At 35.3% G+C, this 26,066-nt stretch overlaps 1 protein-coding gene and 1 long non-coding RNA gene across 6 annotated transcripts in view; both read left to right on the forward strand.

Annotated features, from left to right (window-relative positions):
* ROBO1 (roundabout guidance receptor 1) overlaps positions 1-26,066 on the forward strand; it is a 1,064,923-nt gene that overhangs the window by 310,093 nt on the left and 728,764 nt on the right. The window lies entirely within an intron of this gene.
* LOC123277943 (uncharacterized) lies at positions 9,155-25,441 on the forward strand. 2 transcript variants are annotated; one of them, XR_006515137.2, is made up of 4 exons: positions 9,155-9,239; positions 10,453-10,521; positions 10,763-10,821; positions 25,304-25,428. It is a non-coding gene; the product is annotated as an uncharacterized lncRNA (long non-coding RNA). The 2 variants fall into 2 exon arrangements; XR_011495346.1 differs by lacking the exon at positions 10,763-10,821 and having other exon boundaries at positions 25,304-25,441.

Raw genomic sequence — 26,066 nt, forward strand, 5'->3', positions numbered from 1 at the left:
TTTTTGTGTTGGTGTCTTTAATAGGCCTACTAAAATATTAAGTCCTAGTTATAAAAAAATGTATTGTCTGTTTAAAGATTGAGTAAATATATTTGGATGTTCAATTCTCCTATCTTTTGAGTCTGCTAGCAACTCATTTTTCTTATAAATCTTGGGCTCGCTCATGACTGGACTATTTTTAAAACTTAACTGATGTTCTTGGGACAAGAAAACAAAACTTGACTTCTTTCACACATGTGAAATGACAAAGCAAAACAGAGCTGCATTGATAAAATCTTCCTTAATTAAAATAATAATTTCTAAAGAAAGTATTGAATATATATGCCATTACATTGAGTATATATGCCACTGCATGTTCAATGTACTTTAAATATGTTGATGCAATTCACCTTCACACTTATTTAGACATACACACATAGATGAATTCTGCAGCATAGCTATTATTTTCCCCACTGGATGGAAGCAAACTGAAGCATCGAGTTTACAACACTTGTCCAAGGCTGTGATGCTAACAAGTGATAGAGTTGAGATCTGAGCCCATGCCTGACTCTCTATTAAACCCAGCATTTTACCCTAAACCATAATTCTCCTCTAGAATCTCAAATAACAATTTTTACTGTTAAATGTCAAGAAATGAATAAAAATACAGACAGAAGAAAGAGTCACAAGATCCCAAATGTTATGTGTTGTACCAGAAGAATGCACTCATCCAGTGGATATTTATTGAGGTCCAGGAATATAAAAATAGGTAAGACACAGTCCTGCTTTCTGTGAGCTCACAGTCTAATGAGAGACACGTAAGTAGACAGAAACTTTTAAAACACTCACATAGCATTTTAGCAATAATATGTTGAGAGTGACTTTGTAGTAAAAGTAGTCAAAGCTTTGTAGTAAAAGGAACTGCAGAAATAGGAGAACAAGGGCATCAGAAACAGAGAAAAAAGCGTGTGCAGTTTCACAAAAAAATATCGGCTGAAATCTAGGGAGAGTGTGAGGGAAGAAGTCATAGAAGATGATGCCAGATAAGTACAGAGAGCCTAGTATGTTGTGTAAAGTCATATTAAAATGCTTAATTTAGTTATGCTAGGCTAATTAAAATGTTAATGATATTATATATGTGAAGTCATTGACCACAGTGGCTGGCATACATTTCCCTGAATAAATCAGAGTCACAGAGTAGGTACAAAAATGTGTAGATGTTAATAACTTGGACTCCGAACAAAAAATTTGGTCCTGGATCCTAGTTCCACAGCTGTGTGGTTTTGAGCAAAACATTTAATCTCTTTGTGTCTCAATTTCCTTTTCTGTAGAAGACAAATAAAAATTGCAGCAACAGTAGCAACAATAATATTGTTTACTAACGTTTTACTAATGCTTGCTTTATCCCAGGTAAGGTTTTAAGGTATTTAATTGCCTTCATTCATTTAATATTCTTAACCACCCTACAAGTCAGATATAATTGTTATCCCCATTTTACGGAGAAGCAGATTGAAGCCAAAAAGAGGTTAAGTAAGGACACAGAGATGAGCATGTATGGCTTTGGCGTGAATAATCCCATCACAGAATGTATACTGCTACTGATGTCTGGGGTGGAAGGTCCATGGTGCCTTGTTCATGTGTCTGGCAGCTGGTGTGGGCTGTCAGCTGCAGTGCCTCACTCACTCAACATGGCCTCTCAGCCTCCAGGGGTAGACCAGATTCCTTTTGTAACAGTCTTTAGGCAGAGTTCCAACAGAGCAAAAGCAGATGCTATAAGATGTCTTAAGGTCCAACCTCAGAAATCAGACACATCACTTTTGCTGCATTCCATTGGTCAAAACAAGTCACAAGGCTAATCCAAATTCAAGTAGTATTGAGACTCCACCTCTTCATGGAAGGATGGCCAAGGCAACATGTAAATAAGCATTTGGATGGCGGAACTGTTGCAGTCAATTTTGCAAACACTACCACAAACCTTTCGGGCTACCCTTTACCCTGATCGATGGCCATGTTCACAATTCTGTACAAAAACATGGATGAAATTCAGGTATTACAAAAGCCTTAGTTGTTAATGGAAAATGAAATTTGGTATGCTAGTCTACATATTTGTTGATGATAAATATTTATTGATTTCAATATTAATACATCTTGTAAAGAGGTTTTCCTTACTTAAGTTGAAGATTCTCTAGTTTACTCTCATTTAACCAGAGCAGTAAATTGATATTTATTCAAGCACTCTTTTTTCATGAATACTGATTACTCAATATTCCTCTGTATATAAACTTTTCAATTTCTCCTATTAATGATAAAATTAGGTCTTTGATTGTTACTTTTCTAAAAATGCAAAATGTCGTAATTCTGAAACACTTGTTCAGGTAGGAAAATAACGATACTTTTAGAGTGGATTAAGTAAAATCTTATGTCATACAAAGTAGCACATTGGTTTTAGTATCGTAAGTATTTATATTTAAGTTCTAGCAGAAGACTTCATTTTTCTGTCAATGCTGTCCTGTTTCTCAGTGGTTTATTAGAAGGCTAGCAGTACACATCATGGATAAGAATTGAAAATGCTGGAAGCACTGCATATCATAACAGATAGTTTTGGCCCTCTGCTCCTATTTCATTATGGAAAGATACTAAGGCCAGCCTCCAAAGGTTAGTCTTCCATTTTTTTGAAAATTATTTCATTTAAGGAAGTTCTTAAGCAGTAATATTCCATTTAAGAATTTTTTGAAAATTATTGAAATTTTCCATTAAGAAAATTATTCCATTTAAGAAAGTTCTTAAGCAGTAATATTCAAACCCAAATGCCAGATATGCTTTGACCAGGGCTTGCCTATGGCTAATGAGACTCCTGCAGAAGGATGACCTGGAGCCTCCTTTTCAGATGCATTTTGCAGGGAAGTGGCAAGATGAACATCAATTCCCAGATTAACTGGCCCAAACCCTCTCATAGGATTACGCTTTGTAGTAAATTAGACCACAGAATTAGAATTCCAAATAAGCCTTTTTCACTTTAACTAAAATTCCGTGCACAAGAAGGACAGGAAGTTATGGGAGGGGAGCTCACCAGCCACAAGATAAGCAACTGACAGTCTAGTTTCTTATCATGTTCAAATTATAGTTTTTCTTTTATACAGATACACTTTTAGATTCTACTTGAAAAAAGTGACTTGTCCCCCTGTAGAGGGCGGAGGTTGTGACATGCAAAGGTTGGGAACCTGTGATACTCCAGTCAAGTGACTCCTGCATGTAAGGAGTGCTGATTAAATGAATGACAAGGAAATCTTCTTGTTTGTCTAATTAAACAGGAAGCATCTATCAATTTGGTGAGGCTGTATCTTTCTTTCTATTTATGATGGTGGCAGGCTTCTTCCTCACACCACCTTGCTCAGAACTTGTAACGTTTCCCCCTTGCTCTCAAACTGAATTTCTTGCTCCTCAAATCAGCATCATGTGCTATGTGATGCTAACCTGCGGTTAACTATGGCTTTCTCACAAATGCTGTCTGCTCCAGCCACAGGGGGCCCTCTCGACATGGCCTTACACATGCACATCCTGGTGTCTTCTCTTGTCTTTTAACTCTTGTACTGAATATTCTAACACTTGTCATCATTTGTGCTTGACCAACATTTAATTTTATTCCTGCTTGAGTCAAAACTTCTCACACACATTTCCTTGATACCTAATCAATTTCTCAAAAACTCTTTTAGCATTAAATGTTTCTTGAACTCTTTAGAATCTGATTTGTGTTTTTATGTCTTTTCCTAAGTTTCCTTGCTGTCTGATCAACTAAATCATGACTTTAGGAGCATAGTTATGTCTGATACCTGTTTAGCACCCAACATAGAGTCTCTACCCATCTGTCTATGTATATATGTATCTATTGCTCTCGTATAGTTACCAAAAGAATTTCAGACCTGCTAGTAGCTCATTTCGTATACCTATGTGCCTAATTAAAAACTTGTTATTAATATTATTTGCATACAACAGTCCTCTTTATTTGATTGTTAATTTATTCATCCAATAAAGTCATTATTGCCACCATGTATAAATAGCTGTTCTAATTACTCGTTCAAAGAGTGAGAGGCTATCACGGCTGAAGATTTTTTCATTGATCATGGCATTAAGGATAAATAAAATCATTTTTGCAAAATTATTTCCAGCCCACATAGATCTTTAGAGATCTACTATACTGAGTCCAATTCGTGTGATATAAAAGTAATACTGGTTGAGCTTTAGGTTCTCATCCATCTCTAACATGCTACAATACTGTTGATTATTGGAATGTGATACTAAAAAAACAAACAATGGGTGGAATGCTTTTAAGAAATGGGTAATCCTCTTTCATAAGCCATAAAAAGAAATCCACTGGTGTCTCTCTAAAAACCAGGTACCAGAAATAGATTTAGGGCTTCCTGGAGAAAGTAAAAAAGATGAGAACAAGACATCATCACTCACAGTTTTTGATACACCGTGTTGATATTCCTCATAGATGAATAGCATGCCAATGAATCACTATTCATTGAGTCACAGGCTAGTCATTGAATCACTAATCAATAAATCAAAGCCTATTAAGATGTGTTAATGGCCTCATAGCAACCATCCCTTAGAAATAGAGCATTTTATCAAACTCGTAGAAATAGAGACTAGAATGATGGTTACCAGGGGCAAAGGGTAGGGAGTCGGGGAGGAGATATTGGTTAAAGAGTACAAACTTCCACTTATAAGATGAATAAGTCCTAGGAATCTAATGTACAGCATACTGATTATACTTAATAATACTGTATTGTACACTTGAAAAGTTGCTAAGAGAGTAAAGCTTACATGTTGTTACCACAAAAAAGAAATGGTAATTATGTGGCTCAATGCGGGTGTTAGCTAACTCAAGGGTCGTAATCATTTTGCAATATGTAAGTGTACAAAATCAACACATTGTACACCTTAAACTTACACAGTGTTATATGTCAATTATATGTCAACAAAGCTGGGAAAGGATAATTTTGAAAAAAGAAATAGAGCATTTTTTCTAAGACAGCTATGCCATTTTTGTAATAATTTGGTTATAAAATATATTCTGAAACCAGATCTTTAAACTAAATGTGCATGCCCATCTAGCTGGAATGAAAAATTAGGAACTCTTAGGAACTGTATAAACTGGGGACTATATGCCTGACAAACACATGCAAAGGCAAATTTTCAAAAACGCTTTGCTAGTTAGACAAAACAAAACAAATCTGTAGTGTTAATTAGAATAAAGTTCTGCCAATTGATGTCCCTCACATTAATATATTTTCACCTGACCCCACTCGGGTAAAGGAGATTAAAGCCATGTGGTTGATTGGAGTTATGACCGCAGCCACGGCCTTTACCAACCAGCTGATGTGAGAATCACAATTATGATTTTGGAATTAGTTGTGATGAAAATAAATGAGTGGGCTGTTGTGACCCAGGCCAGAGGAGCTATCTATTGCTATGTAGTAAATTACCCTCAAAGTTCAGGAGCTTAAAACAACAAACATCTGTTATCTGGTATAGTTTCTGAGAATCAGGAACCTGGAGCAGCTTAGCTGATAGTTTTAGCGAAGGGTTTCTCGTGAAGTTGCAGTCAAGCTGTTATCCAGGGCTACAGTCACCCAGGGCTATCAGCTCACTCACGTGATTGTTGGTAGACCTCAGCTGCTCGCTGGCTATTGTATATACCTCAGTCTCTTGCTGTATGACCTTGTCCATAAGCTGCCTGAGTGTCCCCCAGTATGGCTGCTGACTTCTCCCAAGTGAAGGGTCAGAAAGAGAGAGAATGAGGCCCAGAAGGAAATCCCAGTGTCTTTTACAACCTAGTCTCAGAGTTGCACCATCACTTCCTCCTAATTTTCAATAGCATCCCAGTCCACACTCAGGAATGGGAATTAATGTCCACCTCTTGAAGGAAAAAATGTTAAAGAATTTGTGGGAAGATTTTAAGACCACCACAGAAGCTCTTCTATTTTCTAATTTAGATATTTGATGTTGGGAAAGTATTTTAACCTCTCAAACTTCGGGGGTTTTGTTTGTTTGTTTATTGTGGGGTTTTTAACTGAAAAAGTATGAATAATCAGCCAAATTCTGCAAAACTGGTTTGAGGATTAATGGAGGAAATGTTTATACAAGCAATTTGCAAAGCTCCATAGGAATACAGTACATCTTTTAATAGCATCTGTACTTGTAGTCAGCACGAATGTTATCCCCTAGACAGGTGCATTTTCCTATAGAACACGGTATGGAGATATCTCACACGTTATTGTTGATTTATAGTTCAAGAAGTAACCACTAGTATTACATTGGTTGGGCAATACTGTCTATAACTGACAATTATGAGTTCATGGTTCTTAACCAAAGCAACATCAAGTCTTATCAATTTTATTTCTATCAAATCCATCCATCTGTTCAGCTCTACTGCAGAACCCTACCGAGGCAGTTATCAACTCGCACCCAGGTTGCCGCAACAGGCTTTAACTGGTTTTGCGCTTACAACTCTTATTCCTCCAAACCCATTGACCACATTATAGCCATTGTGCTTTATTCGATTCAAATCTTCCTTACGTGAGAATTAAAATTTTCATAGGTTGTAGGCAAATATGCCAATTGTAAGTAGATTTCAGGTCTTGTTTTTTATAGTGGTGTGTATTTTTCTCTTTCTCATGCAACTTTCTATATCCCTTCCCTATCTGGTTGGAAGTAATAGCGACGTTTTGGAAAGTTATTTAATAAAGGGAAGAACATTAAGTTTAAAAGACTGTTGGTCACCTTTGCTTCCCAAATCTGCTTAGATAGCTCCACTCCGAGATGTCTATCCCAGAAACCTAACAGTAATCTTGGAACCATTTTCCCTCTCTCTCTATGTGGTGTTCATCAGCCAATCTTGTTGATTCTGCCAACAGAATATATTTCTAATCTATTTTTTTCATATAGTATTTTTCATTTCTATAGTATAAGTTTTTCACTTCCAGACCCAAACTGAAAAGGTTTCTACCTATCTCTGTAGCTACACTTTCATCCTAACATGTGCCAAGCTCCTTTATGCCCGAGAGATTTTTGCATAAACTTTCTGTCTGGCTGAACCTAATTTCTGCTTTTCCCGTTTTTGCCTTGTATGTGCTTATTTATCCTATCTCTGCTTATGCACCACTTCCTCAATGAACCTTCAAGTCCCCTATAATCTTTTTGAAATCTTCCCCTTCACCTCATTACAGATGCAACTTAAAAGTATGTAACTAACACTGGGATTTTATTATACATTGTCTATTTCCACTCACTAGAATATCAACTGCATGAGGGCAGTGACCCCATCTATTGATTCATTGCAACTCCTCAGTAATTAGCTTAGTGCCTGACACATGTTGGGTACTCAGAAAACATTTGCCAAATGAGTGAATAACAGGAGGCTATTGACACTCCCATTAACTTTTGTGAGTCAGGGTTTATTTGTTAGGTTGGTCGCCATGATGGTACTGATCAGTTTCATTTAGGAAGCATGAGATTGCTCAACTCCATTGGCTCAGACCAGAGTGTTTTTGCACAGCCAAGTGGAAGGAGTGCTTGGAGCAGGAAGGAAGTGAAGGCGCAGAAATGCACTTTGCCTATTTCATGTTTTAAGTTGAAATAGCTATGGACATGTGGAATTTAGGATGTGACTGCCAAATAACTGGCTTTGTACCAATTCATAATTTTAGAGCAGACTAAGCCCATCTGCTGATAATCTTCATTGCCTGTATCTTAAAAAAGTGTGCAGCTTTGAAAGCTGGTCTTAGAATGTGTTTGCAGATTTGAAAGCTGGTCTTCCAATATAATCAGGCTTTCTTAATTATCTGTAACATCTTGTAATACTAATGGCCAAGGAAAGCAAATGACAGCATACAAATAAATACGCATCCCATATTTTTAATTGCTCCCCTTTGGTGATCTTCCAATTCTTAACCACCTAAAAGTTAATACAGAGTACAAGCGTTGAGCTGTTACTAATGTAGTGTGGATTATAGGACACTGATGTGCTGCTTTTATTTGATGGTTATGATTAATTTTAACTGAAAGGGAGTAAATATAAGTAGGATTTCCTGTTTATCTGTAATATCTTGTAATACTAATGATCAAGAAAAGCAAATTACAGCATATACTTAAATACATGTCCAGTGCATGAAAGAAGTTATCCTGGCTGTTTTAATGAGTCATATTTTAGTTTTAAAATTTACCAAGTTAAATTAATAGCCATAATTTAGGAAAAATGTACCATCAGTTCAACAACTCTTGATGATTTTCTTCTATGTACAGTAATCATTACTGAACTTAGGGGTGTAAGGAAAATATGATACAATCAGGCCCACAATGAGCTATACACCTAGTGTTGCACACACACACACACCCACTTAAACTTTAAAATAATGTGGTAAGATCTCCACTTCCAGGTGACTAAGTCATGAGAAAAATGGATAATTGTGTCCGAGAAAGTTTGAGAAGATAAACTTCTGCTAAGTCATTAAGCACTAATAGGATTACAGAAAGTAGAGATGGGAAAAAGGTATTTTAAGGAGAAAGATAATGTGTAAAAAGACACAGTCTGAAAGTTCATGTTGTTTTAGAGAATAAGGAGTTTCCTCGTATGGTTAGATTTTATAGCTCATAGTAGGAATGATAAAAAAAAAAAAAGGATTCCTTAATGCCTCCAGATAGCCAGGTATTTTCTTCTCTGTGATTCCACAGAGATTCCATATGGATTTTCATTGCGTTGATCACATCACATGAAAAATTATCTGCTTAAATATGTCTCTCCCTTTAAACTATGAGTTTATTTAATGGATGTTTATTATTAATAATATATCCAATACATTGTAAACATTCAAGGAATATTTCTTGCATCAATGAGTCTGGAAAATTTAAGTTAAAAGCAGATTCAGAATGCTCGGCCATATATGACTAGTTAAGAAGTTTAGAATTCTATCACTTTTGCTTTAAAAATTAGGAGATTCCTAATCTGAATTTCTAGCTTCTCCTTAAATTTTGAAACATCTGGCAACTCGGAATCTGTATCACGTGGCAACATCCGGCTGAAGTTGAATGGCAGCTGCCACTTTTCCCAGGGCACATCACCACAATCCCCACCTCCCCCTCTCGTCTTCCACCCAGCCTATTTCACCAATTTCTGGTGCCTGCTTCACTGCTGTAGACCTTTCTTTCTTTTTCCTCTGCTGCAGTACAGGGACTAACAGTAAACAGCACATTCTCAGGTATGTGTTTTAGAAATATGTTTTGGCAGCTGTGTGAGCTATTAAAATGTAGAAGTCAGTCAAGTTGTAGAATATTATTATATGTTTAGCAGTATCTTAAAATAGCTTTATATGCTTGTTAAACTAAATGTATGTATATTATTGTTCTATAATGTTCTTATAAGCATAAAATTATTTTTATTATTAAAAAAATAAACTTGGTCTCAAAGTGAAGGCTAGCATCTTAGGTCATTACAATGTAGTTCCAAAATAATCGAGACAATGTTGCGATGGGAAATACACTTTAAACAGAGAAGTCTAATTTGCCAAAATATCTGCTCAGCTCATGAGATGATAAAAATCATTCTGCAGGAAACAGGAGAGGTGGACGATACCAACATGTATTTACAAAGCAGACAAGTGTTTATGATGCAATGCAGATGATCTTTGAATGTAAAATATTCATTACATTTTGCCTGCTTCATGGATTTGGGATATTTCTGGCAGACTGTCTTTTTTACACTATTCTCTGACTATAAAAATCACACAGTGCAAGCTAAGTAGGAAAGACGATTGTTTACCACTCCCTTTTTTCAGAAGTATTTTTATCATGTCTTAGCAGCAGATATTTATACATCTAATCCTTTCTCCAAAACGTTAGATAGAGCTTTGAGAACACGTGGTTTTTTTTTTTTTTTCCTTTCCTTAACAACCACCTCTGTTTGAAATGAGGTGTGTTAGCACTGCCAAAATTAAATATTCAGATTCATCAAGTACTATAATCTGGGGTACAGAATGGATAGGTGGGAAAATGCTGAAATCTCAGCTTCTTCCTCTTATCGTGTTCTGAAAAATGTTGACAAACATTGGGAAGAAGTGAGAGTTGGCAGGAGCAGGATAGGAACTGAGAGCTGCAGGAAGACCAGAGGGAACTGTCAGCTTCTCTCTCCTGACATTTTGCTTATGTATAGGGGAAGACTTTACATCCCTTCTAATTTTTTTAAAAGATTCCCTGCATAATTCAAATGGAAAGCCTGATGAAACATACCTGCTTTGTAAAAATTTAAGGAAAAACAGTGTTTTTGCATTTCTGCTGAATAAAATGACAGGATTGGCTCTAGGTTTCTGTTCTCAGTAAAAAGCCTTCAGGTTCGTCTGTGACAGGACTCTGCATAGAGGTTATTTTCACCTGGCATGGCTGTGCTGTTACTGACGCTGCTGCTCTCGATGGCAGAAATAACTTCTCCTGTGGGTATCTCGGGCAAAATGAAAGCTGGGTCAAGGTGGAGAGGTGAAAAGAATCGTGAGTAACCAAGATTTTTTACTGTGGGTGCATTTCTTTCTTTCTTCTTTATATTTAAGAATGCATCGGGTCTGCCTAGCTTTGCAGTTCACAGCATTTGCAAGAGGTTGTTTTAAGATTTAAAAATAATTTTACACATTAAATATGCTTGCACAATAAATGGGCTCTGCCTTCTGTGGGCTCCACACATCTGCAATATTGTTCTGGATTTCATTATAAGACTTTTGCTTGTCTTTTCTAGTTAACTTACAATTCCTGAGACTTGTAAAGACTGAGCAGGTAGAGCCAAAGGCCATGTATGTAAGTTACCATTACATTTTCTACATAAAGTTCAAATATGTTGCTGACATTTGTTGATATTCAGATAAGCTATGTAATAAAATTCCCCACTTCTAACCATTTTATTCTGACGGTAACAAGAAAGGAAAACTAGAAATAGTGAATGTCATAAGAAGTCTGATTTGAATAACTTAAGAGTTGATGCTACATAATTGGGACTTGCAGGCTAATAAATATATTACCCTTTAGAGTCACTAACTTTGCTCTGGATGGAAATGCAGAACCTCTAAATTTCACTACTAAATGTGTTTCGGTATTTAAGGCATATAGTAGTAAACTGCTCTTTTGTTTTTAGAACCAAATTTGTTTCCGGTATCATTACAGGAGAAGGAAATGGATTGGACATTTGCTTCCCTTTGAGCTAACTGGCCAGATCCAGCCACTCTCTTTTCTCCCTTTTACCATCCCATAGGCTGCCACAGGTGGAAGGGTCCCACTTTTATGTGTGTGTGTGTGTGTCTAGAAAGCTTAGAAGTAGATATATTCTTCTCCAAGTTTAGAAGTAGATGCATTACCCTTCTCTACATCTCTCTTCAAAAAAAGAAATATAGAAATGGTCCCAGGAATCTGTTTGGAGAAGGGGAATGCCTCCTTTAAAATATCATTGAATGCTCAGGGGAGGCATGCCAATAAACTTACATTACCAAAACTTTCTCCAGAAAGTTCAAAGTAAGCTCAAAGGTAATTGCTAAGCTTGTGACTTGTTTTAATCATGCCTTTGCCCCACTTATGGTTCTGTTTTATTTACTTGAGTGGGAGTTGGAATGCTCTGATGGATTGCAATGGGGTCTGGAAGCCATAGATGCTGGAAAAGTTATAGATTTAACTTGCTCAACTTCCAATTGAATTTCTCAGTAATCAATTATTACTGGCCTTTTATCTTCCTTTCTCTCTTTTCTTTCTTTCTATTTCCTTTAATCTCTCTTTTTTGCCTCCTTCTCGTGATTGAGAAAAGGTATACTTATAGATGTGATATTTAAACCATCCAGAAATAGTAAATGATTAGTCTTACTGAGCATTTCTTCTCTGGATATCCAGGTTGCCTTGATGTTCTCCCTTGCTGTTCTAAGGTGGAACCATGAAGTCTAAATTTTGTATTCCTCCTGGTGAATACTAAGGGAGGAATTCATTCCTCCCCTAAGTCCGAGATTCATCAGTTTTACTCCACTCTTTGGACTTAAATCTAATCTCTCTAGTCCATAATATTTGTTATAATTTTTACCTATCTAGCCTTAGAAGTATATAATATTTTCATATGCATAAATGAAAATCCATCCAAAGTAATCTCATGATTAGCAAGGATGGCTATGACTACTTCCACCTAAAGAAGAGGGAACAGTTATATACCAAAAAGTTAAATGACTTACTTTAGAACATTCACCCAGTTAATTTATAGACAAAGCTCTATATTCAGAGTGTTTATACTTCAAATTCAGCATTCTTTCCATTGCACAAAGCACCCTCAGAGAAAAATCTGACTGTGGGAAATACAGACCCCACTTCCTGAGTCAGCTTTGGGTCCATTTTTAAAACAATAGCCTCAAAATTAATCAGTTTGAGGATAATCAAGATGTTTCTTTTTCATATCGGCACCCCCCAAAGTCTTTATTCTGATTGGACGTAAATAAATATCTCTAGAGGACCAGTCGCAAAGTAGAAATAGCCAGTTTGAGAATTTCCAAACTTTTAAAAAATTATTATTATTATTTTTTTTTAATATTTTATTTTTTCCTTTTTCTCCCCAAAGCCCCCCAGTACATAGTTGTATATTCTTCGTTGTGGGTCCTTCTAGTTGTAGCATGTGGGACGCTGCCTCAGCGTGGCTTGATGAGCAGTGCCATGTCCGTGCCCAGGATTCGAACCAACGAAACACTGGGCCGCCTGCAGCGGAGTGCACAGACTTAACCACTCGGCCACGGGGCCAGCCCCTAAAAAATTATTTTTAACGAAATAATTCTTGGAAAAAATTGGGGATAGGGATGGGGTGGGAAAAATGGGTGACTGAACTGTAATTTGCTATATTAGGACCACTATGGTGGTCTTCAATGCCAAAAAATCAACAGGGTAGAGAGCAATACAAAATCTTAACCTCTTGTCTTCAACATTTTGTTTTTCAAATATATTTCTGGGGAACACAAAATTGAGTAATCTACACATTGAAGAGTTTTGGTGGAAAGAGCTGAGACAATTCATTGAGAATTTCTCAATTAAGAGAATCCATGTTGGGATACGGATCAGTTGATGCCCAACAATGAGTAAATTGTGATAGAAAGCTTTCATTCAACGTAATAGATATACTTTGAGGGAATTTGTGAAATATATTTAGAGGGATATTCAATCTTCTAATGAATTGAGAGTTATGTAATATACTTAAAATGGTAGTGATAAAAGTCGAGGTAAAAAATCTCAATCAGAATTTCTAATTTTCAAAGAACAGATTAGCGGTTACCAAAGGGGAAGGGGATGGGAGGAGGGTGAGAGGGTAAAGGAGCACATATGTATGGTGATGGATGGAAACTAGACTTTTAGTAGTGAACACGATGCAGTCTATACAGAAGCTGAAACATAATGATGTACACCTAAAATTTACAGTGTTATAAACCAAAATGACCTCAACAAAATAATAATAATAATAATAATAGAAAAAGAATTTCTAATTTTCAAAGAATGTCAAGTCACAGCTTTTAGTTTGGATTTGAATGTCTAAGGAAATTTATATTCTTTTTTGCCTATATCAGAGACTTTATTGATTTTTTTGATCATATTCTATTTGTGGACTTCTGAAAGCATAAAAAGACTTCAGAGACTGTTAAAGACATTCCTCTACTTCAAAATGGATTGCATTTATGTTCTTTGAGAGATTTTAGTGTCGTTGAATGCTTGCTTACTTTTTTTTCAGTAACTAGAACTTGATAATTTAGTATTTATCCAACTTTTTGTATCTGTTTATAATTTTGCCTATTTCTTGAAATTGTGAACTCCAGAAAAAGACTCCTAGTATCATTTTCAGCAGCTAGTAGAAATCCTGACACACTGTAGAAACTCAATGAGTATTTGTTTAAATACATGGACACTTCTAAAATAGCAATCAAATGTGAGAGTATAAATTAATATATCATTTAGGAAATTCTTTGAAATATGTAAAATTATTGAATATAGCCTTATTGTTTGACAAAAGTATTTATATACAAAGAGTTCCATCAAAATATTATTGCAAAAGATATACATAAATGTATAATATATAAAGAGAGTTAAGTAAATATAGTAGATGCTGTAGAATAATCATTTTCAAACATTAAAAGTGATTTTTAAGAAATAGTGCTTGGAAAAAATGCTTAAAGTGTAACATTTGGGGAGAAAAGGCTGTACAGATTTATGTACATTATGATTCAAAATAAAAACACATAAAAACCTTCTTAGATTAAAAAGAACTCCCTGCCATATAACTCTCACTCCCCTCGTCTTGTTACTTATAGCACCTATCATTATCTAGGTTTATATCATGTATTTATTTGTATGTTTATTTCTCCACCAATGGAATATAAACTTTGAGAAGGCAAGAATTCTGTCTCTCTTGTTAATGTTCCTTTCCTCAGCTTTAGTAAAGAAGATAAGAAATACATTTATTCAATGAATATTTATTGATTGAATGTTGCATGAAGAGAAAATCAATTAAAAACAAATGCTCCAAATTAAGAAGAGTTTTTATTTAGGAAATGTGATTATACATAATCTCCACTTATTTTTAAACTACTTTGTAAGGCTTTTCTTAATCTTTTTAAAAATAAACATATTAGGCTTTTTGTGTGTGTGGGGGGGGCTGTGTGTGTGTGTATGAGGAAGATTAGGCCTGAGCTAACATCTGTGCCAATCTTCCTCTTTGTATGTGGGACGCCTCCACAGCATGGCTAGTAGTGGAGCAGGTCCACACCCAGGATCCAAACCTCTGACCCTGGACCACCGAAGTGGAACACAGGAAAGTTTAACCACTTGGCCATGGGGCTGGGTCCCCAGTTTATTCTTAAAAAGGTTGCCATACCATCCACAGAAAAGACTGGATCATAGACATAGCATATATATATAGATTTAATTCTTTAGATTAATTTAGTAGATATTTTTTAAAGAAAAAATTAAATCTCTAGTTCACAGAACCCCAACAACAGGACAAGGAAAAATCATAGACTTAAAACATTGGTAATAGATGTGCAGTAACTTCACTGGATAGCAAAGGTTAATGATATATGTCCCTTGGTTTATAAAATGTGCTTAACTTTACCTTCCTCAGTCTTTAGAGTAGATAACAATTTAACAATAAATCAAACATTGTAGTCCCTACTTACCTTATTATTTTGCAATAAAATTTAAGAATGTTTTTAGTGCCGTCTAGTGGATTCTGACTCCTAGCACCCCTGTGCCCAGCGGAGTAGAACCCTGCCCAGTTTTTTGTGCCATCCTCTCACCTTCTGGCGCTGTTTCAGACAATGCTGCACTGCTATTCACAGGGTGTTTATGGCCAATTATTTCAGAAGAGGTTGGTCAGGTCCTTCTTCCTAGACTGTCTTAGTCTGGAAATGCCACTGAAACCTGTCCACCATGGATGACCCTGCTGGTATTTGAAATCCTGGTGGCACCGCTTTCAACATCCCAGCCACATACACCCACTACAGTATGACAATCCACAGACAGATGGAGTGGTTCCTTGACCAGGAAATCAACCTGGACCACAGGGGGAGCCCTGGAACTTAACGACTAGACCACCAATTTATGAATGAGGATTTATTAAGACTTTATCTTTTCTAAACACATCGTGTAGAAATTATAAAACAAAAAAACAAAAAAAGCTCCAGTAATGGACTCTACTGGGGAAAGAGTCTAATCTGTTAAAAATAATATCTGTTAAATAATAATCTAAGCAGGGAAGAACACAGAAAGAAAATCAGTGTCAGAATGAAATGAAGTATGCAAGAAGGACTTACAATTTTGTTAAGGAATTAATATCTGTTCTTCAGATTCACACAAGTGGAACTCAGTACAATGTGTCATACGTTTGTATCTCTTATTCTTTCCCAAAAATTTATATAGGCAGAATTTCAATATATAACAGGGGGAAAAGTTTCTAGTATTTTTTCAACAAGATAAGGCACTAAAACTGTGAATCTATGTATACCATCTATTTATTGCCACCTCTAAATGGCCACACGAGGAGTATAAACATCCACACAGTCTCCTCTATTCTACAATTTCAGATTTCAAGAAATGTGTTGGTAATTTCATGTTTCTACTTCCCTATCAAATTTTCAAATGGAATTCTACAAAACTAAAATGAAATAAAAAAAAGGATTATGTATAAAGAAAAAAAGACTTGGATAACATTATTAAATGTCTAATTTAATCAGAAAATTCCCAGAACCTTTATGGAAGTGCTCCAAATGTGAACTTTATTGTTGCCCTTAAACTTGTAAACTAACACACCTGATGCTTAACCCGTTCCATTCATTTACAGAACCTTCCACTACTGCCACACTCAGACACACACACATACATACTGCAACTTCCCTTTAAGATGCCAAAACTTCTATCCTCTGAAAAAAAACAAAGCCTTCATAAGTATACCACAATGCATTTCTTATTTTGAAATTTTATTTTTAACATCCCATCTCAATATTTTCAAATGAACTCTCCACAGTTATTTTTAACCATCTGCTCCTTTTCTTCTGTTACTGGCCACAGGTCAAGTGTTTCTTGTAGAAAATTTTTGAAACATTAGAATTAGTCAGGGCAGGGTCCTTCAGAGATTTTTAAATAATTTTTTAAAATCTTTAAAAAAACTTAGCTAAAAAAATTGCTCTTTTTCCAATTTTATGTTTCATTTTTGCCACTTTATTGACAATATCATACACTACGAAACCCCTAAGAGCTTGATACTGCAAAACAGTTTTTAACTCTCCTTTTGGAGGATTAGTTTTATAAACCTAGGAGCAATTTAAATAGGCTTACAATTTTTTATTGAAAAACAGTTGCTTCACTCTTAATCTTTGTCTCTTCTCTTTCCCAACTCTTCACAATTTATGAGTTTTTGAAAAATACATCTTGTAAAGAAATACCATGTTTGATAAGTTAAAATAGTATATAGCTTTAATCAACAATATAAACTTACAAAAGAATGTCTTTCCTATTTCTTATTCCTTTTTCATAACCCAATGAGAAAGTATTCTTGCAATATTGATCAAATAATGAGATTGATACCGAAAATCAGTAGATTTATGGTGAACTAAAGTATAACTAGTGAGTTACCTACAGGCAAAGATTAGTATCCAAGATACACAAAAATACAGCCTGAAGCAAACAGTACAATACAGACAACTGGGAAACATGAGAAACTGGTAGGATTTGCCAGGGAGCAGCCACAGGTGTGATTGGGCCCTATCAGAGAAAGAGCATAATGTGCTTCCTTGAAGATTAAAAGGCAGAACTGGATGTCATAACATAGGACCGACACCGTACCCTCTTCAGAACAAATCTCCCTTCTGCCACCATATGAGCTACCAGTTACAATCAGAGGGTAGAGCTCTCTTTCCTTATGTTAGCAAAGTTCATGGAACCCAAGAGGATTATCTTTATATCATGATAACTTAACGATGTACAATAAGTCATAGTGAAACTCTTGAAAGCACACTACATTTCTTTCTATGGAGAGCAATACAGTGTCGCATGTCCACAATCATTTGTAGTGTGAGACTTTTGGAAGAACTAATGTGTCTCTCCCACTAATTCTCTGTACATTAGAGCTGAAATAAATGTCCATAATTTTAGTGAGACCATTCAAGCACTTTCCTTTCAGCTCAAGGTGATGAATAATTAAAATATTTAAACTATTATTTCCTGATACAAGAAAGGTACAAAGAGACTTTTTAATAGTTATACCAAGAAAAGAACTGAAATAAAATGAATGTGACTACACATGTGTGTTTAGTTACTTTGTTTCTGTATGATAAGATACACTTGAGCTAAAGACATTTAGCATTTATTAGAGTAATATTTTAAAAATACCAATAATTTCATTGTACTCTAGTTTTATTAAATGGACCTGGTAAGTATATGCTTTATAGACAATGAAATTATTAATGTAACAACACAGGCCTGTTCTTCCAGTGTCCCTTCCCGTTTGCTCAATACTTGATTGTACAGAAAACCAAGTTTAACTGATGGCAGAATATGAGCTGCTTTCAAGGGTGGACACCAAATCGTTATCCCTACTCAGGAGGAACTCTAGGAGAGTAGCTACATGAAACCAACTTAGTTTCATTCTGTGTCTCCAGAGTGCTCTGCCTGTTCTCTGAGGATGAGTACAAACACCAGATGACAGACAAGGACTTTACAGTTAGTTAAATTTGTAAGATTGAAACTTCAATTGGAGCTTGCCTATTTTCTATCTTGTATTTCTCTGAGTCTCTAACAGTTGTGCTAATATATATGCCATATTTATATGTAGATGTATATATATATATATATATATAGTTGTGTTATATGTATATATAGTTGTGTTAATATATACACCCAAATGTAGAGAAGACAAGAGTTATAGAAGATTATTTCACCCATAGTTGTGCCACAAAGGTCAAAAACTTAAAGCTGTAGCAGATGAAGAGAGGGTAAATTCCTTGATAGATGCATTCCACTGTAACTTAGTTCCCTCAAGTTCCCTTAATCTCAAGTCTGGGAACCAGGAGGAAGCACTCAGCTGTTCCACAGATACTTAGGAAGACAGCTGAACTCAGCTGTCACACACATGAATAGAAAAGCAATTTCCCAGGTAATCCATTCTCAAACCATTCCATATTGAAGGGTTAACATTCTACAGGGGCAGGATGTCAAAATAATTGAAAAAACAACAACTTTGGTTCCAACTTGATAAAAGTGATAGGAATGAAATGTCTACAAATATAAAAACATGAGTAATCCAACAGGAGGAACGAGCTAATGTTTGTAACGTCGGTTTTGGTAAATCCAGCTTTCATCCTGGATTTGCCATAGAGAAATGACCCAAAATTATTCCAGCATGATGATTTTAACTAACTCCTTTATAATTTCAAATATAATTTTTGGTTCTAACAAATTTGCTCATAAATTTGAAGGAGACTGAAAGAAAGGATAAGATTTTTTTCTCTCATCTTATGGTACAGATGTGAGCCAACAAATTTGGCAATGTATATTATTTCTGTCAATGGACTACTATTTTCCAATTGACTTTGATTTTAAAATTAGTGATCTGAACTCATGTAAATTTATCCCAAACGTATAGTAAAACCACACCCAAGAATATCATGTCTTTGAAAACTTGCTATTTTGAAAAAGAGACAAGTTCAAAATTTTGCTGTTTGCTAGTCCTCCTTAGAAGCTACCTATTATTTGCCATTTGAAATTGTTCTTAGGTTACAGAAGCATTAAAAATTTTTATGTGCTAGGGCTCAGTTAGTTTTGGGCAGTGCAATGAAGTAGAACAGCATGCTTAAGGAAATGTGGTGATGAATTTATCACTGCTGTAACTTGTCCAAAATCCCTGCCAAAGTAGCCACATTTTTTTCTCGGAATCTGTTCACCATTCTCACCGTGAAGATTTTCACACTACATGTCAGTTTGGTATCGTTTAATTAACGTAAGAAAATGCTGAACAGGCTCAACAGTGGTACAGTCTTGGTTCATCTCTCACTTTTACCATGAAGAAAAGAATCCTTGAAATTAGAGTTAAATTCCCAGTCTTGTGCAACCAGAAGGACCTACAACTAGAATATACTACCATGTACTGGGGGACTTTGGGGAGAAGCAGAAGAAACAAAAGAGACGATTCACAGCAGATGTTAGCTCAGGTGCCAATCTTTAAAAAAAGAAAGCTTCTAGTCTTGTTACAACACTTTTTGAATCAGAGAGAAATAGGGACAAAGGGAAGGAATGCGAGTCCTTTGTGACGTAAGGCTGTATAATTTAGAAGTGTATTGAGGGAGACTGAGCGATAATTTGAAGACATTTAGGCAGCCGATTAACCTGAAGCATTTAATGGCTAAATCATCACAGAGTGGCACTGTAACCTGAACAAAGTTTATGGGCAAGAAGACTATGAGCTCCCCCAGAAATTTCATCAGTCAGTGCCAAGGAAATTTCTTCTTCAATAAATGGGGTCATCATGAAAAGAATATCAAAATCATTTCCCATGAAAAGTAATTCATAATTTAGAGTAAAGGTATTATGTTCAATAATACCTTTGGACATTATTATTATTGGATAATGGTCCAATATTATCCAATAATGGTCAGGCCAAACCCAAATTTAGTCTTGGGGAAAGCAGCTAAGATGTCTTCAGTGTGTTTCAAAATCATTATATCATAGGGAGTCCATAAGAGCAGGTACCCTGGAAACAGATGTACCAAGGTCCAAATCCAGGCCTTCCCGCTATGTGTTACGAGAACTCACAGGGTCTCTCTGGGTCTCTGTTTTTATCTGTTCAATGGAGATAACACTTTGTTTTTTTCCTGCAAGTTGTAAAGATATACCACACTAACCAGCAAGTTTTGGCACATTAAGTGTTCAAACACTGGTGATTCTGATTGTGATAGTTATAATTACTATTGATGTTGTGATTATTAATAATAAATTTTTCTCCTCCTGAAAATGCCTCTTCCTCTGTCTATTGCACATACTTCTCTGTAATGTTTACCAACAGGAAGATAGCTGTTTCCTGAGAGTGTATTGCTCGGTTGGTACAAAACCCATGTCCCTGTATGTAGTGGGAAAATGTAACATAAAGATGGCACTGAAAGGAATGGTGATATATTCAGTTATGGTCTGTAATATCTAAAGACATATTGGCAATGGTTAAAGACAAAATATGGGGATATATTTTTAAAGAAATAAGAAATTTTCTGCAGTTTGAAAAAATTAAATTCAAATCAAACCACACATCTAATCTTATTTAGGTTTATTTTCTCTAATTCTCACATAAATTCATATAGATTTACTATAAATACTGAGAAGGAAAATTACCTTGTATTTTGAGATTTATACTCTCCAAACAGTATAAAACTCACTGAAAATTAGATTATATATCATAGCAAAAAATAGTAAAAAGAATCTAGATGTGTTTAACAAATATAAATTTGTAATCAGTTAACAAACAATATGTTACATACACGGGCAAGTGCCTGCACACACACACACACACACACACACACACATAAAACCTCCAAGTATAAATATGGTTATTTCTCTCTGAAAAGTTACTTGAAAGAGCACTTAATGTTCTCATAAATTATGCCAAAATTAAGTCTTAAAGAAAATTAGAGAAATTTGAATGTTCTGTCTTTGCCAAGAATTCATTTTCTTTTTATTGTTATGTATTTTCAATTTATATGCTAGAAATTATTGAAGATCTCTTAGTTTTATTTGCAGAGTACCCATATTTATCACCCCCCTTCTTTTTCCAACGTTCCTTATTAGAAGCCTTCTGACTGCAATGCTCGTTGATTCATGATGGGCCTCTAATTGTGTTTGCAAATACACACTGAATGTGTGTGAATGTTCAAAGTCACTTCAGTTCTTTCAGGAACTTAATTAGTTAAAATACTTCAAACTTAAGGGGTCCCATCTCTTCTTCATCGTCTAAAATATTCATGTATGCAGCATTGGCCATTCCAAAGGATTTAATTTTCCCTTCTCTATTGTTAAACATTACTTACGAGGAAGAAAACAGACCCAATTCATATTTAAAAATATCTACTTTCAGGAAACTTTGAGTGCTTCAATCAGCAAAATGTAGAAGCTGAAATATCAATTCTTACACTGTTTAGACTTTAAATTTTAGCTAACTATAACATCTTCATGTTAAAACCCAACTTAGCGGTGTGCTTTACAGACTGATTCTTAATAAATAAATAAATAATGTTTGAAAGAATGAATGGGCTGTGGATGGGCAAACATTCCACAATCAAGCAGTAAACTTCGGGAAGTTAGGGACTATTATTTTTAAATCAATGATTCTTAGAAACTAGTCACTGAATTAAGAAAATAATAATTTCTAAGCAATTAACTTTTGCCTAGGAATCCATTTTGGATTTTTTTTGTTATCTCAAATTTAGTGGATGGCTGTATATACATTTCTTCAACTTTTAATCTTTGCTGTGCCAAGGAATTAATAAATATTAAGCAAGTTGTAATTGTTGATGGTGCTATTTCCTCTCCTTTTGTCAAATGGTATTTCTAAAATTAAAATTATTTATTACAAGATGAATAGGTCCACAAAACATAAGGAAAGCCAGGAAGGTATCTTAGAATTGCCTTACCAAATCATTCACTTAATAAAATCCATCCATTTGCACACTTAGACACCAATTAGCCAAGTGGCCAAAATTCTAATATTGATGTTAAAAAAGAACAAACAGTACCCTTCTGTCCCCACTCAATATAATACACGTACTTGAAGAGACAAATATTTAGAATATATATTATTAAGAATGCACATTTTTGCCAGTATGAAACTCCTATTTTATAAAATGGCATATGACATTCTGATATAAATGTTTTAAAATCAAGTTATTATCTTTAAATACTAACTTATTATCAATACTTAGAGGGAAAAAACCTGAAAATTATTCTAACCACAAGGTTTACCTTGAGGTTTGTAAAGGGAAGCTTGCAAAGTAGAAGTACAAATGTTTAGTGTGTTAGAGGGAGGGGAAGTAAAATGTTTTCACATGGGGAAGAACCTGAAATGTGAGCGTAGTTTTGGGTATTCATATACAAAATTTTGTTGGATTTCTGCCCAAAATAATGCAATGAGAACATGTGTTTCCCTGATATTATCATTTGTTAAATATGCAGTCTGGTGTGTGATTTGTGTTGTGGGGATTGTTATAGATGCCTTTCTTACAGAATGACTTGGAAAATTGATAGAAAATCTTGGAAAAATACTTTAACACTTTGGTTTTTCTGTATAGAAAATAATGCAAACTGTTGAATTTATTTTAACGGATTACGATATTTTTCTAATTTAATAATTTGGCTGAGAATTCACATTTGCCATATTTTGAAATAAATTTACATTTTGCAACATAATTTGAAGAACTGATCACACAGCAAGCTTTTCTGAATAAGTAGTTAAATGTAAAACCAGAGGTAAAAGTGAACCCAATAAACCTAAGTGTTACGAGTTCTGCTTGACTACAGAGGATCTTCTGTGAGTGAATCAGCAACTCAGGTCTCTAATGTCATTTTTGACTTATGTTTGGAAAACACCTGTAAAAAGTCTGTCACAATTTTAAGAATAAAGGACAAAGTCAGTGTATTTCATAGTCACATTCATGTAATGTTATATAAATAAAAAATGAAAATATCTACAGGTGGAAAATTATGAAACACCTCTCATTCATGTTCAATGCAAGGAGCCCATGTTCTCTGTCAACCTGAAAGCATCAGGGTTTGGTTCCTGTTAAAAACCATCTTGGTGTTTTTAAGGCAAATTTTATAGAGTGTTAGATATGTGGTCATTTTCAATTTATAAGTAATTTAAAGTATTCTGGCAGTCCTCGTAAGCAAACACGTACATGCTAGAATGTGCATAATCACCTATGATTTCAAAGTTTGTGTTTAATTAGTATATATTCACTCACTGAACATATTAGCAGACCTGAAAGAAGCAAGCAAGTAAGCTCTGCTTGTATCACAAGGAAGAGTCTTCCAGAAAGAGGGCACAGTAAATGTTGAGCCCTGGGTGTTAAGAATGTGCTTGGCTTGTTCATTTGAGTGTGCCCAGAAGTCAGTGTGCCCAGAGGTCAGAGGAGGGTGAAGGGGGACAGATCATGTCAGGCCTTATAGGCCAATGTAAGGGTTTGGGATTTTAATCTAAATGGATTGTGAAGCCATGGAAGGGGTTTGAGCAAAAAAAATGAAATGATCTGAACTTTTATAGACCCACTCTGGTTATGTATATACACGAACTTTCAGCATCTCCCATTTTTCTATTTGCTGCTGTCTCAGGGGAGCAGCCTGCACAGACAGCCACAGACTCGGGGATGTGCCATTGATCAGAAGACCCCAGCGTGCAGGCCTGCCGGGACCCTGGCCCCATGACATGTTCTCTTTTTCAGCATAAGCCATGGTTCTCAGTGGGGGTGGTATAGTCCTCTTAAGACAGACATTTTCTATGGGGAAGATTTCACCTCCAAGAGGGAGAAAATTTGACCATATGATATGAAAAAGAGTTGTACTTTTATGTGAAAAGCATTTTGTATCTGTGCTATCAAAATTTCATTGAGGAAGGACCATAAGGATAAAAATGGTAGGCTCTTTAGGGTTGCAATAAAAAATACAATGAGAATCACTGCTCTTAGGCGTAGTTTGGAAATCTGAGGCATTTGGTTGTTGTAATTATCGAGGAGTCCTTGCCACCAGCATTTAGTGGGTAGAAACCAGAGATGCTATACAGCCTGCAATGCTTACGGTGGTTCTTGAAAATGAAAAACTTTCAAAAATCCCGCTGAGAATTCGTGTAGGCAATCATTCTGCCTTTGATGATCTGAGTATAGAAGCTGGTTCTGTTTTACATAGTAATTCTTATTGTACAACTACCTTATGAAAGGAGGGAAGGTTGCACTTCATTTTGCTCAGATCACATCATAGACGAGGCCGTCTCCTTTTGTAGTGGAGTCAAAAATAGCACACACCTCTCTGTATATAGGACATACATCAGTCTATGTCCCTAGCTCTCATATTCACAATGATTCTACTTACAGGTGCCAGCAGATGACTGTTTCATTATATCTTCAATATATGCCCAAGCATTATATATTGACATACACATGATTTTAATATAATTTATTTTTATTTTAATTTTACAGATATATATATATAAAATTATGTGGCAGCTTATTATATATTTATTTTATTTTCAGGATAATAAAAGGAGTCTAATAGATAGAGCATGCTGAACTGGAAGAAAGAATCAGAACAGGGAAGAAATCTCTTAATTCTTCAAATTGCAAAAATTAAATGATTGAAGAAATGTTTTTAAAAATCTGATTCCAGCACTATCAGATAGAAATTTGGCAGTGGACAATTAAAAATAATTAAAAGCTAATCTTATAAGGAAGAGTAAAAATTTTTTTCCTTTCTAGCTGCTAACTAGCTGCTAGTTGCTAACTATGTATGATTTCACAGATGAAAAGTGTGAGGCACAGAGAGGTTAGGTAACATAGTCCTGGTCCACATTGCTAGGAAGCAGTAGAACTGGGATTAAAGTAAAGAGTCCTTGGTTAAAGTTTTATCGTTGTCATTTGGCTGGCATTAGGCTTCCTTAGTCCCTGGTTGTTTGTTTGAATTTTTTGTTTGTTTTTGGTGAGGAAGATTAGCCCTGAGCTAAAATCTGTGCCCATCTTCCTCTGTTCTTTGTATGTAGGATTCCTCCACAGCATGGCTGATGAGTGGAGCAGGTCCACGCCTGGGATCCGAACCCGCAAACCTGGACCGCCAAAGCGGAACATGTGGAACTTTAACCACTTGGCCATGGGGCCAGCTCCTGACTGTTTGTTTTTTATTGAATATTCAAGTGCACAATATCCCAGCCTTACTGATTGCATGAGTCATGGTTAATTTGTCTGCCTGTCTGATGATTGCCTGCTCATTTGTTTGATTGCTTGTTTTGAATTTAAGGTGAAGTTATTAATTTTTGTTTCTCGAAAAAGTCAAGATCTTTTGTCTAGTAAATGTGTCTGATCACTTATTAAAGTCATTATTAGTCCAATGTGCTGATCCTTTTAGGATGTTTCTCCAGAACTAGAATAACTTGGAAAAGATTTGTCCAGTATCACAGATGGTGAAAAGTTTACCAACTGAAAAACAGTATTGATCATTGCAGCAAGATAGCTAATTAATGTGTCTAGCTTCTGAACTGCAATTAGCTGTAGTCCTTAGAGTCTGTTAATAGGCATAGCAGACACAACAAATATGTATATACTTTAAGGCTTCTAAAATGCTTAGTTTAACAAACTAGAATCATTCTTACACTATAAATTTGAATAAATTAGTATTTCATTAGATTTTTAGTCTGTATTTCACACAAGAATTAATTTTCCTCTTTGGAAACCAGTGAATATTTTGAAGGACTTACAGATAGACTAATTTCCAATGACAGAGGGTTAGTTAAATAAATTAGAACACAA

Source organism: Equus asinus, chromosome 18 (genome assembly GCF_041296235.1).
Source record: "Equus asinus isolate D_3611 breed Donkey chromosome 18, EquAss-T2T_v2, whole genome shotgun sequence".
In the NCBI taxonomy this organism is placed as follows: domain Eukaryota; kingdom Metazoa; phylum Chordata; class Mammalia; order Perissodactyla; family Equidae; genus Equus; species Equus asinus.